The sequence below is a fragment of the Gossypium hirsutum genome, chromosome A11 (assembly GCF_007990345.1).
Source record: "Gossypium hirsutum isolate 1008001.06 chromosome A11, Gossypium_hirsutum_v2.1, whole genome shotgun sequence".
Classification (NCBI taxonomy): domain Eukaryota; kingdom Viridiplantae; phylum Streptophyta; class Magnoliopsida; order Malvales; family Malvaceae; genus Gossypium; species Gossypium hirsutum.
In genome coordinates this window covers 20,522,719-20,537,218 of record NC_053434.1, presented here as the reverse complement: position 1 = coordinate 20,537,218, position 14,500 = coordinate 20,522,719, and the positions used below count along the sequence as shown (strand labels likewise).

The following is a 14,500-nucleotide window of genomic DNA, read 5'->3' as shown; positions in this document are numbered from 1 at the left end:
AGTGAGTTTAGGGTATTTTGAGAAAAATAGATTTTAGAGTTTGAATTGAATTGAATGGAAATGAAGAGAAAAAGAAAAATAATTTGGGATTTGGAATTTGTTGAAGGTTTGACTTGGGGAAGGAATTGGGATTTGGGAAAATAAATCTTTGTGGCTTGAGCAGACGAGCTTGGGGAAATGGAAATTATAAAATGTTTGGGCTTGGGGGAAATTGGGTTTAAGTAAAAGCCCAAAATTTTAAAAAATTTAAAAAATATAGTTTATATTCGTTTTTTTTGAATTATTCGAGTTATTCGAATTCAAAAATTTAACTCGACTCGAACTCGAAATTCGAAAAAAATTTGAGTTAATTCGATTAACTCGATTAATTCGATTAACTCGATTCGAATAATTCGAAATTCGAAATTTTTTTTGACTTTTTCGAATCAAATTAAATTTTGATCACCTCTAGTATAAAGTGAAAACAAAAACATGCAGAGGAGCAAAAGGCCAAAAGCATAGAGTGCCTTGAGAGAAATGAAACACTTCAACACTAATTAAGGTTTGATTTTTATTATATGAATCCATAAATAAACGAGCACATATAACAAGCAACCTGTCAAATTAAGGTAAAAATAGTTAGTTTTGGTTATCTCATGTTATATTTTAGTTATTTATATTTAAAATATTTTATTTTAGTCACTTATGTTAACGTATTGTAATATTTTAGTCACTAAGCTGTTAATTGTCTTTAATGGTGTAACGGTGAGATGATCTGGCACATTAAATCATCATTTCAAATAAAAATTTTAAGTTAAATTATACAACCGGTCCCCATATTTTTTCATTTTAAGCAATTTAATTTTTTTTATGTTCATTTAACTTTTCTTTTTTGTCTTTATTTTTTATTCTCTTTTGCTTCTCCCTTTATTTTCCTCCCTTCTTCATCTCATTCAACGTAGTTTTTTTTATGTTTTCTACTTGGTAAAACATTTTTTATGTTTATGAAAAAAGAAAAGCGAAAGTATAAACCAAAATAAAACATGCATAGCATATTCTCAATCCACAATTACAAATCCTCATCATCCATCATCGCTTTAACGTTGTATCTCTTAATGACGTAGTCCACAAACTCGCCTTACTCAAAGACCTCATCAGTCGTGACTTATGGCAGTCCACCCTCATCAAAGTTTCCCGAACTCATTCCCTTAACCTCCTAATCAACCCTTACGACCACCTTATCTATCTTACCTACAAAATTCTCACCCTCTTGAAACTACGTTGTTTCACAGATTTTTCAATTGAGCTCTACACTCTCAATGACTAAAACGACCACCATAGGAAACTTACCCTCAACTTTACCCAAACTAGTTTGGTTCCATGCTCCATTTCTCTCTTTGGTTCATCTATGCTCTCTTTCTCTCTTCGGTTCATCCATGCTCGACTTCCAATTAAGCTTGCTTGAGAATATCCAATAAGGTTGATCAATTTTATCGTTTGCTTAATTTTTATTTGTTAAAAAATAAAAGGAAAGGCAAGGAGATGAATAATTTACACGATTTTGTAAAAATTTAAAAAAAAATATTTTGAATATAAGGAATTCAATTTATGTTTAGATTTGGTTAAGAAATATTTTGAATATAAGGAATTTAATTTATGTTTAGATTTTGATTAAGAATGATTGATATTCGATTTTCAGTAAAATTCAATTTAAGAATCATGAGAAAGAAACAAAAACTTATTTATTTGGTGGGTAAAAATTATGTTTCTGCAGTAAAGAATATGACAAGAGAGATAAATAAAGGGGGAAAAAGAAAAGGAAAGTAAAGAAATAAAAAGAAAAAAATAATAGTATAGGAACTAGTTTTAACAAATGAAAAATATAAATAAAAAAACTACATTAAAAGAAATGGAGAAGGGAGAAAAATAGAGGGAGAATGAGAAGAGAATGAAAAAAAAAAGGTTCAAAGAACATAAAAGAAAAAAATTAAATTGCTCAAAATAAAAAAGTAGGGACTAATTGTATAATTTAACCTAAAATTTGTTTAAAATGATGATTTAAGATGCCACGTCAGCTTACCGTTACACTGTTAACGACAATTAACACTCAGTAGCTAAAATGTTACAGCACGATAACGTAAAGTGACTAAAAACATAACATTTTAAACATAAGTGACTACAAAATAATCTGAGACAAATGAAAGTGACTATTTTAATAATTTATCTTTCAAATTAAGATGAAGATTTTGTTTTATTTATTTATTTACTCTTTCCAATAACTTCCTTGTCAATCTAAAATTTTTCAAATATCTTCCAAATCCTTATTTGGTTAATTTTTTTTAATTATTTAAATTATCCTATCACATTTTTTTCTGAATTAAAATATAGTTCATGTTCCAAAATAAGTATAAAAAATTAAAACATATAATTGATGAGAAGTATATCATGAGAATTAAAATGACTTTAACCTTTAAATAAAAAACATTTAATTTATTTATAAAAATAAAGACCACAAAAATTTATTATTTTTTAAGCGGAAAAAAAAAGGAAGGGATGAATGAATGTAGACCAGTGGTTCAACAAGTGAACAAGAGAAATAACAACAGAGGCAGCAATAACAAGTAGAATCTGAAGAAAGCAAAGGCAACATGAGCCTATAGAGATATCCAAACTCCGTCTCCCAAAACCCAATAGGAGAACTTCAGTTTTTTTTTTTCTTTTACCAAGAAACGACAGCTTCGACCAATACACTAGGTTTAGCACAATGTCTTCAAGCCAAGGAGGGGAGGGATATATGTACTGAGGTTATACAAGACCCTTGGTTAGAGTAGGTCAAAAATGATAAAAATGGGATTGGGCTGCTCTTGTTTACCGACAAACAAGTTTAATGAACAACCAAGTGAAAATTATTTGAGAAAAGAGAGAGGCTCTGACTTTTCACCTAAGCAACAAACAAATAAACAATCAACTAGTTTCAGTTCATGATTTAGGGTTTGGTTCAAACTATTTATCAATTTTAATTTTATTTGGGGTTTAAAACAAATGCCTACTTGGAAATTCATGGTTTAAAACAGATGCTTAACTGGTGAAAAATTATAAAATTTATTTATCAATAACGTGGAAATATATAAAAAAAAAAGAGTTAGGATGCGAACTTGGATTTACGTTACTCATTATATTCATAATGACCAAAATAAAAATTTAAAATGAAAATTTATGAAAATTTTTAATTATTTGTATAGTTTACTATAAAATAATATTTATTTTGTATAAGTTTTAACATAATCATATTATAAGTTTATAATTATTTTTTCACATGGTATAAATCAAAATTAAATCATTAAGTATGATAATTTAATTTATTTTAAACCTAAAAGTGTAGTAGTACCTATCATTGATTGACTCATTAAATTCATTAACTGTTGACGTCCCCACCCCAAACCCACTTCCCACTTCCCACTTCCCAAATCTGTAATCTATTATTACCAATTAATAAAAAATAAGACATGACACCCAAAAAAGAAAAAGCCAGAAGGAGCACTGTTTCTGTTTTAAGATGTTGACACGTAATTTTTTTACTTCAAATAAAAAAAACGAAAGAGAAAGAAAAAATAAAGCAAAGAAAAAAATATCTTATCTGCTACTGCTGCCGCTGAGCGGCACACGACCAAGCGGAATCTATGGCCACAAATTTGTTAATGTTTTTATTTTTTATTTTTACACGTTCAAAGGCACACCAGATCTCAACTTGCCGTGAATCCGTCTAGGTTCAATTTCAATTGAATTTGAGTTAAAATTTAACAAATTAATTAAATTAACTTAATTCCATTTAGATCCATATATTTATAATATGTGTAAAAGGAAGTCCAAAACTGCTTCTTACCTTCTTTTTCTTTCTATTTTTTTATCAATAAATTATCAAGTGTTGTTTGCATGTCAAGTTAGTGAATTTGATGATTGAAATTGAAAATGTTAGTGATCATGTTAATATCAATGAGTTCGAATGAGTTTAAAGATGTTTGGATATGCTCCATAATGTTTAAAAATGATATAGTAATGTTTTGAGTGATTTTATGGGTCATTTTTAGGTCTTGATAAATTTATTTTGATATAAATAATTAAATATATCGATATAAGTAAGTTAGTAGCAAAAAAATGAACAGTACTAACTAGATGTATCGACACAAGTACTCTCTTATATTAATAAGAGTGAGTCAAACAAGTATTCCTTCCCTATTTTGAGTTGTTTTAAACCTAAAGACCCGAACTTAATCTTAATCACCTTTGAATATCTAAAACTCATTTAAAAATGCTTCTAAAGTGTTTTAAATGACCCCAAGTTGATGGTCTTGTTTGAATTGACTATTTCTCAGGTATTTTTAATAAAACTTAAATAGAAATTAATTGAAATTGCTTTAGCAATGAGATATCTCATATCGGATTCGACAATCAAATCGAGTATAAGGTATCATATTATTTTATATAGATAAGAGGAAATTTCACCCTTTTTGATAAATATAAATCTCAAAACCCTAAGCTAATCTTACTTGGATCACAAATTCTAAGTTTCAGGTTGTATTAGTGTCGATCATGGATTTGCTGTATATAATACTAATACTATAGGACCTCATTGGTACGTAAGTGCTTTTACTGTTGTGCGAAAAAGAAGTGTTTTTATCTTAATACATGTATTTAGTTTATTTGAAGCAATAACAAAAATATTTGTAGCTAAACAGAGAGAGTTCAGTTCAGCAATAGATCGAGAAAAATATAAAAAACAGCACACATAAAAAGTAGGAGAAAAACAAGAAACGAAATATGAGGAAAAACAATTCTTTATTAAGGCACCAGATATCTTACACAAAACATGTCTTTAGTATGAACTCCCCGAATGGCTTTCAGTTCACATGAAGCAGCATATATAATTTTCACCATCATCAATACAAAACTATTCATTGTTTCTTCTGCCCAGACTTGAGTTCCTTCACCCTCTCCTCCGTAGCCTTCAACGCTTTCCCGTATATGCTTACTAACTGCAGAGCGTAACGAGTCAAAGGGTTATTATTTATTATTACAACTCTGCTTAAAAACACCTAGAGTTGCTATTTCCATATGTCAACCAAGAGAAACAAAGGAGTAGCAAGTTTTCAGTTATTCATCTTTATGTAGTTTTGGCCCTCTACAGCACCAATATTTATAGCAATCACGATGAACATGACATGCTTCAAAATCTATACATAATTCAGCAGACAGAGGTAACATCCAATTAACTTACTTCATCAACCTCTTGAGGAGTAATATTTATAAGCGGTGGAGACATCATTATGTTGTCGCCTAAAACACGTGTTAGCAACCCATGCTTCTCACATTGTGCTCCAAGATATATAGAATATATAGCAGTCAAAGCTGTGTATTTTCAATTCACTACCTGCGTACTGTATATTCCTCGCTCTAATTACACGTCCTTTTTTTCGGGTCTCCCCGTTCTTCACTAGTCGTTCCTAGGGAATTTTGTTAGGAGGTGAAAAATTAAATTGTAATTTTGGGATAATAAAAATGTAATTTTATTATTTTAATAGTTTATATTTTTATAATTTTTAAATAATTAAATTAAATTTTTATTATTTTAGGGAAGCTAAAGTGTAATTTTATCTTTATTAATTTAAAAAATTTATAGGACTTATATAGATTTTTTTCTATTTTAGTGGGGCGGAGCTCTTGCCAGTCCCCTAGCTACACCCTGGTCATCCCCTTTTTCAAAATAATTTTGAGAGTTCTTTTTTTCTATGTGCGTTCTTCTTTTTCTCCTTTATTTGTGTTGTTTTTTAAGAGTTGTCTTTATTGTAAAAAAAATAGAAAATATATTTTTTTCAACTTTTCTATCCTCCTTATTACCCCTTTTTTTAACCAGCCTATTATCCCTTTTTTTATGCTTTAAAACTCCTATTTTTAACTCCCATCAGGAAGTAAACTAAAAGAATTTTCCATTGCCCACATATGTACATAAATATTATTACTTTGGCCCGCGTGTATATATATTAAGAATAGATATATTTTATAATTATGTGGAGTGTGTCTAGCATTTTTCTAACACTTTGCATGTACTTATCGCTACCCGTGTCGCAATGTTGAAGACAAACGCAACCTCTTAAAAAGCAAAGGCGACGTCGCGATGAGAAAGCATGTGACGCTATGATGACACGACGTATTCCTCAAATAACGCAGTCGCATTTTGATAGTCAAGCAAGACTTTTTCTCTTAGACAAACTCTAATTACTCCAAGGATATTTTAGTCATATTAGTCTTCTGATCTTAGCCTATTTAAAGGGCGATTATAACATTAATAGATGTGAGAAAAACAACTTTTTAATTGAGAGAGGGTTTTATTTTCAAGATTAGGGATTTGTACATCTAGGTCATTTATTCTCCATCTTGTACCCTCGTTTGTTTTACTCATTAGTGAAAAGTCAAAGCCTACTTTACTCATGGTTTTTTTATCCTTTTGGTCATATCGATTAGAGGAGTTTTTCCACATAAATTTGTGTACTTAATCTTCTCTATTTTTTTGTTGTTTATTCGGGTTGATTCCCAATAAATTGGTATCAGAGCTTGGTTAGGATTCCGCAATCGACTCGTTCAAAGATGCTGACAACAAAATTCGATATCAAGAAGTTCAATGAAATCAAAAATTTCAATTTGTGGTAAGTTTAGAGGACTATAATCCTAGTGTAGAACGACTTAAAGGTCATTATCGATCAAAAGTCTAAAAATTCAGATCAGTCTGAATGGGATGAACTTGATGAGAAGGCTTTGTCTGCAATTCAGTTGTGCCTTATGAATAATGTGTTGTAGGAGGTGCTGATAGAGAAAAAGAAACTTGCTTTATGAAGGAAGTTAGAATCCCTGTATATGGCAAAGTCTCTAACTTATCTATTGGTGTTGAAACAATGTTTGTACATATTTTATATAGTCAAATGTGAATCCATTGGAGCTCACATAAGTGAATTTATTACTCTCTTGAATGACATGAAGAATGTCGAGGTTAATATAGATGATGAAGATCAAACTATGCTATTATTGTGTTATTTGCCCCATTCATACAAGACATCCAGAGAGACCCTGATTTATAATAGAGATAAGCTCTTATTCGAAGAATGTGAAGGGTAATTTGTTGAGCAAAGAAAAACTCAATAATGATTTGGGTTTAGGTAGCAAGTCGGATCAACAAACTTCATTTGATTGTAAGAAGCAGACAACAATCTAAGGATTCATATCGGGGCAAGCCTAGGTCGAGATCTAAGTCGAGGAATCAAGAAAAAACATGTGGCTACTTTAAAAGGTTTAGTCATTTCAAGATAGAGTGTTATAAGATGCAAAATAAAAGCAGGAAGGCTACTAAGTGTGACGAGAAAGAGAAGTAGAAGGCTGAGGTAGCTGATGCTAGTGTAGCCGAAAATAAGGGTGATGATTTGCTATTGTATACGGTTGAAAGGTCTAAACTTATATCCGAGTGGATCCTAAATTCGAAGTGTTCTTACCATATGTGTCCCAATAAGGACTGATTCTCAACATATAGTTTAGTTGAAGGTGGAGTTGTATTTATTGGGAATAATTCACCATATAAGATAACTGGTATTGGTACCGTTTAGATCATAATGCGCAATGAAATCATCAAGACACTGTCAGATGTCAGGCATGTGCCTGATTTGAAGAAGAACCTCATCTCTTTGGGTATTTTAGACTTGAATGGTTGTGAGATCATCATTGATTCAAATGGCATTAAGATATATCATTGAGCTCTCATTTTGATAAGAGGTTAGAAGACCGACAATCTATATATTCTACAAGGATCAACAGTGACTGGTATAACAACAATTTCCTCGTCTATTACGGAGTCGGGCTTGACTCAATTATGGCATATGAAACTTGGCCATATGAGCGAGAAAGGTATGACCATCTTCAGTAAGAGTGGTTTTCTCTCGAGTGCAAGAGTTGGAAAACTAGATTTTTACGAACACTACTACATTAATAGGAATCAGACACGAGTCAACATTGATTCTATAGTACACAGCACGAAAGACACCCTTTTTGTAACAGCCTAAATTTTAGTGGTGTCAGAACAGTGATTCAAGATCACTAAATTCCATGATTGGGATTATAAAATTAAAATAAAATAATATTTAGAAGTGAGAGAGATGTTAGAAATATTTTAAATAGGTGAAATTAAAATTTAAAGAGAAATTATTAAATAAATTAAGTTGAAAAAGAGGTATCAAGACCTCGATCCCGTAAAACAGAGCCATAAATATTTTTATAAATATTTATGGAGTGTTAGTAATATGATGTTAAAATTTTGTTAGAAAATTTTATCGTTTGTGTGGTTAATTAAATAAAAAGGACTAAATTGTAAAGGTGTAAAACTTGTGAAAGTGATTAAATAGCTTAAGTGTCTAATGAGGAAGGACCTAAAGAGAAAATTTTCCCAAGGGAGATATTTTGGACGGAAATAGCTGAGAAAAAGTCAAAAAATTAGTGAAATAAGGGTAAAATTGGAATATTGCCAAGACTAACTAAATAAAGTTAGGACTAAATTGGAATTATCTAAGTTTTTCTTCATTTTTTCTTCTTTATCATCAGCTAAAAATGCCATAGGAGGCCTTTAATAAGCTGGTTTTTCATATTTTTTTCATCATGTGAGTTTAATTCTTGCTTTTTCTTTGTAATTTTTGTGTTTTTAAGACTTTTACAACTAGGTCCTACTATTAAATTCATTTGTTTTTGATTCTATGAGTGAAATTGAAAGTTTACATGAATAATTTCTGTAATTTTATGATGATTTAGCATGTATTTGAATTTTTAATCTTATTATATGATGATTTTATTAAGCAATTTTAGTGGAAATTGATTTTTTGGACCTAATTATGAAAAAGTTTGGAATTAAGGTCTAATGCTAAAATTATGATTTACAAAGGTTATTAAGTAGTTTAAAGTAATAGAATAAAGTGTTAATTGAGAAAAATTAGTTCAATTGAAGGGTTAATTGAGTAGGGACTAAATTGTAAAAATTGTAAAATTTGGGGTAAAAGTGAAATTTTGAAAATTAAAGTGCATAATCTGTAAATTAGAGTAGAATTGGAATAAATACTAATGAATAAATGAAAAAAAATTATATTATAGATCAAGAAATCAAGGATAAACGAGGAAAAGAGAAAATTTCAGAATAGTTCCAGAAATCTTTACAACTACTGCAAATTGTTCCGGGTAAGTTCGTACGGTTAAATTATTAAATTTAAATGTTATTTTATGAATGGTGATTAATATTTATGTATGTTAATTGTTGAAAATAAGTAAATTATGTACAAAAGTTACGAAATTGAACTGAGTATTTCGGAGAACGGAATGCAGGAAATGAGTACGATCGTTTAGTGAAAAAGATGAATTAAGTAAACCGAGATTCAAAATTTGTTGTGAACTCTCATGTTTGCTTTCCGTTTAGCTCTTACGAGCTTCCATTAACTCATATGAGTTTTAGTTAACCCTTTTGGGGTTTCAGTTTAGCTCTGATGAGCTTCAGTTATCCTTCGGGCTTCCGTTTAGCATTTGTGTGCTTCAGTTAGCCTTCGGGCTTCTGTTTAGCACTTGTGTGCTTCAGTTAGCCTTCAGGCTTCCGTTTAACACTTGTGTGCTTCAGTTAGCCTTCGGGCTTCCGTTTAGCACTTATGTGCTTCAGCTAGACTTCTGGCTTCAAATCACGATGTACTCAAATCCGTAAGCCATTCCTTGAATGGATAAGTTGGTAAGTCATAAATGTAACGTGTGGAAAAAAATGTAAGTAATGTTTTCATTATTATTATTGAGCTCAATTAAGTAAAAAAAATTTAAATGAGTTTATGACTTACAGGATGAAAGTAACTTACTTGAAATGTCCATATGATTTGAAATTTTGGAAAACTAATATTTGGTAAGATTTATAGTTAAATCCGACGAACTTACTAAGCTATAGTCAGCTTACTTGTAATGTTTATTGCTCTTTGTAGATTAACGGGAGGGTCAGAGTATCGGATCATCACGCTCAAGTCACACTATCTCGATTTTTCGGTAGATTTTGTTATAAATACTTTAAATGGTTTATATGGCATGTATTGGAGCTTATATGACTATGTTTTATATTAACTCATGAATATATTAGTTAAGTTAATATAAGTTGATATATGATATGAATGGAAATTAACTAAGATGTTTAAATACTACTTGAAAGTATGAATGGATATAATGTTAGATAAAATAAGGACTAGTGATATTGATATGAAACGAATGTGATTTGGATGAAGATTGTATTTATTGAGTTGTTGTTTATGATGAATTGGTTGCAAATTTGAAATTGCAGGGAAGGTTAGATGTTTCTAAAGGGGTTATATTGAGTTTTTTTAATAATAATAATAAAATAAATAAACACAAAAAAGGTAATTATATTACGAAAAAAATTTCCGGAGTACTTGAATAAGTCCCTATTCATTTATAATACGTGATTTAGGCCTCGAGGGTTTATAAAAGAGACTTAATGATTTAATTTTAATATGTTTATTGTTTATTCATAAATTTTTTGTAAATTAACCAATATGTTTGGTAATGCCTCGTAACACAATTCTGGCGACGGTTTGGGGTTAGGGGGTGTTACACTTTTGCTACATTCATTCCAATTTATGGGGTCTAGTTCAAGTTACCTCTAAAAGAGGTAGCGGATATCTCTTGACCTTTATTAGTTACCATTCTAAGAAGGTTTAGGTCCATTTTCTAAAACACAAGAACGAAGTTTTCGGGATTTTTAAACAGTGGAAGACCCTGTTGGAGAAGTAGACCAAGAAGTCAGTGAAGCGATTGAGTACAGATAATAAACTCGAGTTTTGAACAGTTGAGTTTAATAACTACGGCAAATATGAATGAATTGATTGACACTGCATAGTTTTCAGTACCCCCAACAAAAAAGCATTGTAAAAAGGATGAACAGAACTCTACTTGAGAGAGCTTGGTGTATGCTTTTCAATGCAAGCTTAAGAAATGAGTTTTGGACAAAAGTCGTCAATCTGACTAGCTATTTGGTAAATTGGCCACCACATCGAGCATTGGATGGAAAGATTTTTAAAGAGTTATGGTTAAGTAACCTTCCAAATTACTCTAACATTAAAGTATTTGGTTGTCTTGCTCATACAGGTGTTAGTGAAGGAAAGCTTGAACCTAATGTTGTGAAATTATATTTCTTAGTTTTTCTACTAGTGTAAAGGGTTCTAAATTGTGATTCCCTAAAACTAAAAAAATCATGGTTAGTAAAGTTGTTACTTTTGATGAAATTGTGATGCTTCATTCAAGAAAAGAGTTGACTGTTCTGGTCAACACAGTAAAGTAGAGTGTTTTAAGTAAAAAAGAGCTAGATCCAAAGCAGGGGCAATGCTGTGACGAGAAAGCTTTCCATGTCGTAATGAATTTCTCCCTTATGTGAAGTTGGAGGTTCTTCGGAGTAATAGGAGGTTACTAAAGCCACTTCAGATCAGTTAGAGATCCATTTGATTCACAGGCATCTTCTATATCTTAACTACGAAATTATCAACTAGCTCGAGACAGGGAGAGACAAGAGATCAAACCACCACAGAGGTTCTGCCATGAAATCTAGTGACATATGCTCTAAGCATCTCCGAGAGCATTGATTCAGCTGATCCTTCGAATTACTCTGAGGTTATTTAGGCTCCTGATTTCAACAAGTGGCTTGTGGCCATGAAAGAGGAGATGGAGTCCTAGAAAGAGGATTATCAGCTGCAAGTGGGTGTTCAAGAAGAAAGAAGGATTAAATCCAGGTGACACTACGTATAAAGTAAGGTTGGTCGCAAAGGGTTACAACTAAGTGAAGGGAGTTGATTTCCATAATGTTTTCTCTCCTGTTGTGAAACATATGTCCATTGGGGAAATTACTGACCCTTGTTGTATTATACAACCTTGAATTAGAACAGTTAGATGTAAAGACTGCATTCTTTCATGGTGATCTGGAAGATGATATTTATATGAAGTAGCTTGAAGGCTTTAGGATTGAAGATAAGGAATATCATGTCTGGCTTCTATGGAAATCATTATACAACCTGAATAGTCTCCTTAATAGTAGTATAAGAAAATTGATTCTTTCATGTTAAGCATTGGTTTTGTTCAAAGAAGTATGACAACTATGTGTATCTGCATCGTATAAATGATGGAACATTTATATATATGCTGCTTTAAGTTGATGATATGCTGATTGCTACTAACAACTCATCTGAGATTGATCGGTTAAAAACCTTGCTTGACTCTAAGTTCGAGATGAAAGATCTTTGTGCAACTAAAAAAAATTTGGGATGAAAATTTCCAAAGATAGACACTCTGGGAATTGATTTTTGTCTCAGCTGAGGTACATGGAAAAGGTCTTGGAGTGGTTTGTGATGCAAAACTCAAAGTCAATTAATACTCCCATAGCTGCACACTTCAAACTCTCGACTTCAGAGTCACCACAGACCGAGGATGAAAAAAAGTACATGTCTAAGGTTTCCTCCTCCAGTGTAATAGTTAGTTTGATGTATGCAATTGTCTACACTCGCCCCAATATTTCACATGTTGTTAATGTTGTGAGTACATACATGGCTAGACCCAACAAGTTACACTGGTAGACAGTTAAGTGGATTCCCAGGTATTTGAATGGCACATCTAATATTTTTTTAGAGTTCAGGAGAAGTTTAGAGGGTTTAGTTAGCTATGTAGACTCAGATTATGCAAAAGATTTAGACCAAATGAGATCTTTCATAGGTTATCTGTTTGCTTTTGACAACTGTGTTATTAGTTGAAAGGTCACGCTAAAGGCCACTTTGGTGTTATCAACTACAGAAGTAGAATATATGACGATCACAGAGGCTGTGAAGGAAGCCATTTGGTTGAGAGGTCTATTCAGATAGCTGGTCAAGGAAGAATAAACAATTGTTGTATATTGCAATAGTCAGAGTGCTATACATCTCACTAAATATCAGATGCACCACAAGAAGACGAAGCATATAGACATCAGGTATCACTTCGTTCAAGAGGTGGTTTCTCAATGGGATGTTCAGATTCATAAGATTAGCACATAGAATAATCTAGCTGATATGATAACTAAAAGTCTTCCAATTTCCAAGTTCGTGCACTATTTGGACTTGGTTAGTATGTTGCAAATATCAAGTTATGCTAGTAACAAGGCCTAGAAAAGAAGGCATATTAAATACGAGTTAATATGGAGATTTGTAGAGTGTGCTTCACATTTTTCGGACACTTTGCAGGCACTTACCGCTGCCTGTGTCGCAATACCGAAGACAGACCCAACCTTTTGAAAAGCAGATGCGACATCGCGACGAGGAAGCATGTGACTCTTTTTCCCAGACGAACCTTGATTACTCCAAGAATATTTTTGTCATATTGGCCCTCTAATCTTAGCCTATTTAAAGGGCTATTATAACCCTCATAGAGGTAGAAAAAGAAAAAAATAGAACTTTGTATTTGAGAGAGGGTTTTGTTTTCAGATTAGAGATTTGTACATCTAGGTTAATTTCTTCTTTATCTTGTACTCTCGTTTATTTTTCTCATTAGTGAAAATCCAAAACCTACTTTTCCCGTGGTTTTTTATCCTCTTGGTCATATCAATCAGAAGGGTTTTTTCATGTATATTCGTGTGCTTGATCTTCTCTACTCTTTCTTTTCGTTGTTTATTTGGATTGATTCCTAACAACTTATATGTTAACTTAGAAGTTATTCAACCGTGCATATCTATATATATTATAATTCTATATTATTTTTATTATATTAATAAATATTAAAGTATAATTATAATAAATAATAAAAACTGATCCAAACAAAATATGGTTACTACAACGTTTAAACAACTAACAAGTTAATCTTGTATAACTTAGTAAGTACTCAAGTAATGTTGAGCCCTTTAGTAAGAACTATCCAAAGTTCATTTTAAAAGATTCATTTCTCACTACTGAATATAAGTGTTTAACTTACAAATTAATAATGAATCCCATTTTTGCCTTAGTTCTTAACATGTTCACACATAAATTCATCCCATGTTTATTTGTTCCTTGTGCAAGCCTTACTTTTTATTTTTAATTTCCTTATTATGGGTTTATTATGGGTTTGTTCTTAATTTTATTTCTTATGACTCATAGCTTAATTTAGTGTTAAACACATAATCCTTTAATTTTGTTGGCTTATTTCAAATTTCATTTTTTTCATATTGATTATGCCTTAGCGTGCATGTGCCGAAACTTAAGAAAATGCAATTGAATATCTGGATGAAGTGAAGTATCTGCAAGTGTAAATGTCAAATTGTAATATAGTAAATTTATAATGAAATTTTGGAAAGTATTCTGAAAATCATACCCAATGGAGGTTTGTTTGTGATATTATGAATTTATTCACCTTATGAATTAATAAATATACTTCATGAGTATTGTGGTATCAATATTGGATTGTT

At 31.3% G+C, this 14,500-nt stretch overlaps 1 long non-coding RNA gene across 1 annotated transcript; it reads right to left on the bottom strand.

Moving 5' to 3' along the window:
* Positions 1-4,798: 4,798 nt before the first annotated feature.
* LOC121209797 (uncharacterized) lies at positions 4,799-5,359 on the bottom strand. The gene is made up of 2 exons (XR_005904914.1): positions 5,255-5,359; positions 4,799-5,012 (listed from the first exon to the last, which is right to left on the bottom strand). It is a non-coding gene; the product is annotated as an uncharacterized lncRNA (long non-coding RNA).
* Between the last annotated feature and the right edge of the window lie 9,141 nt (positions 5,360-14,500).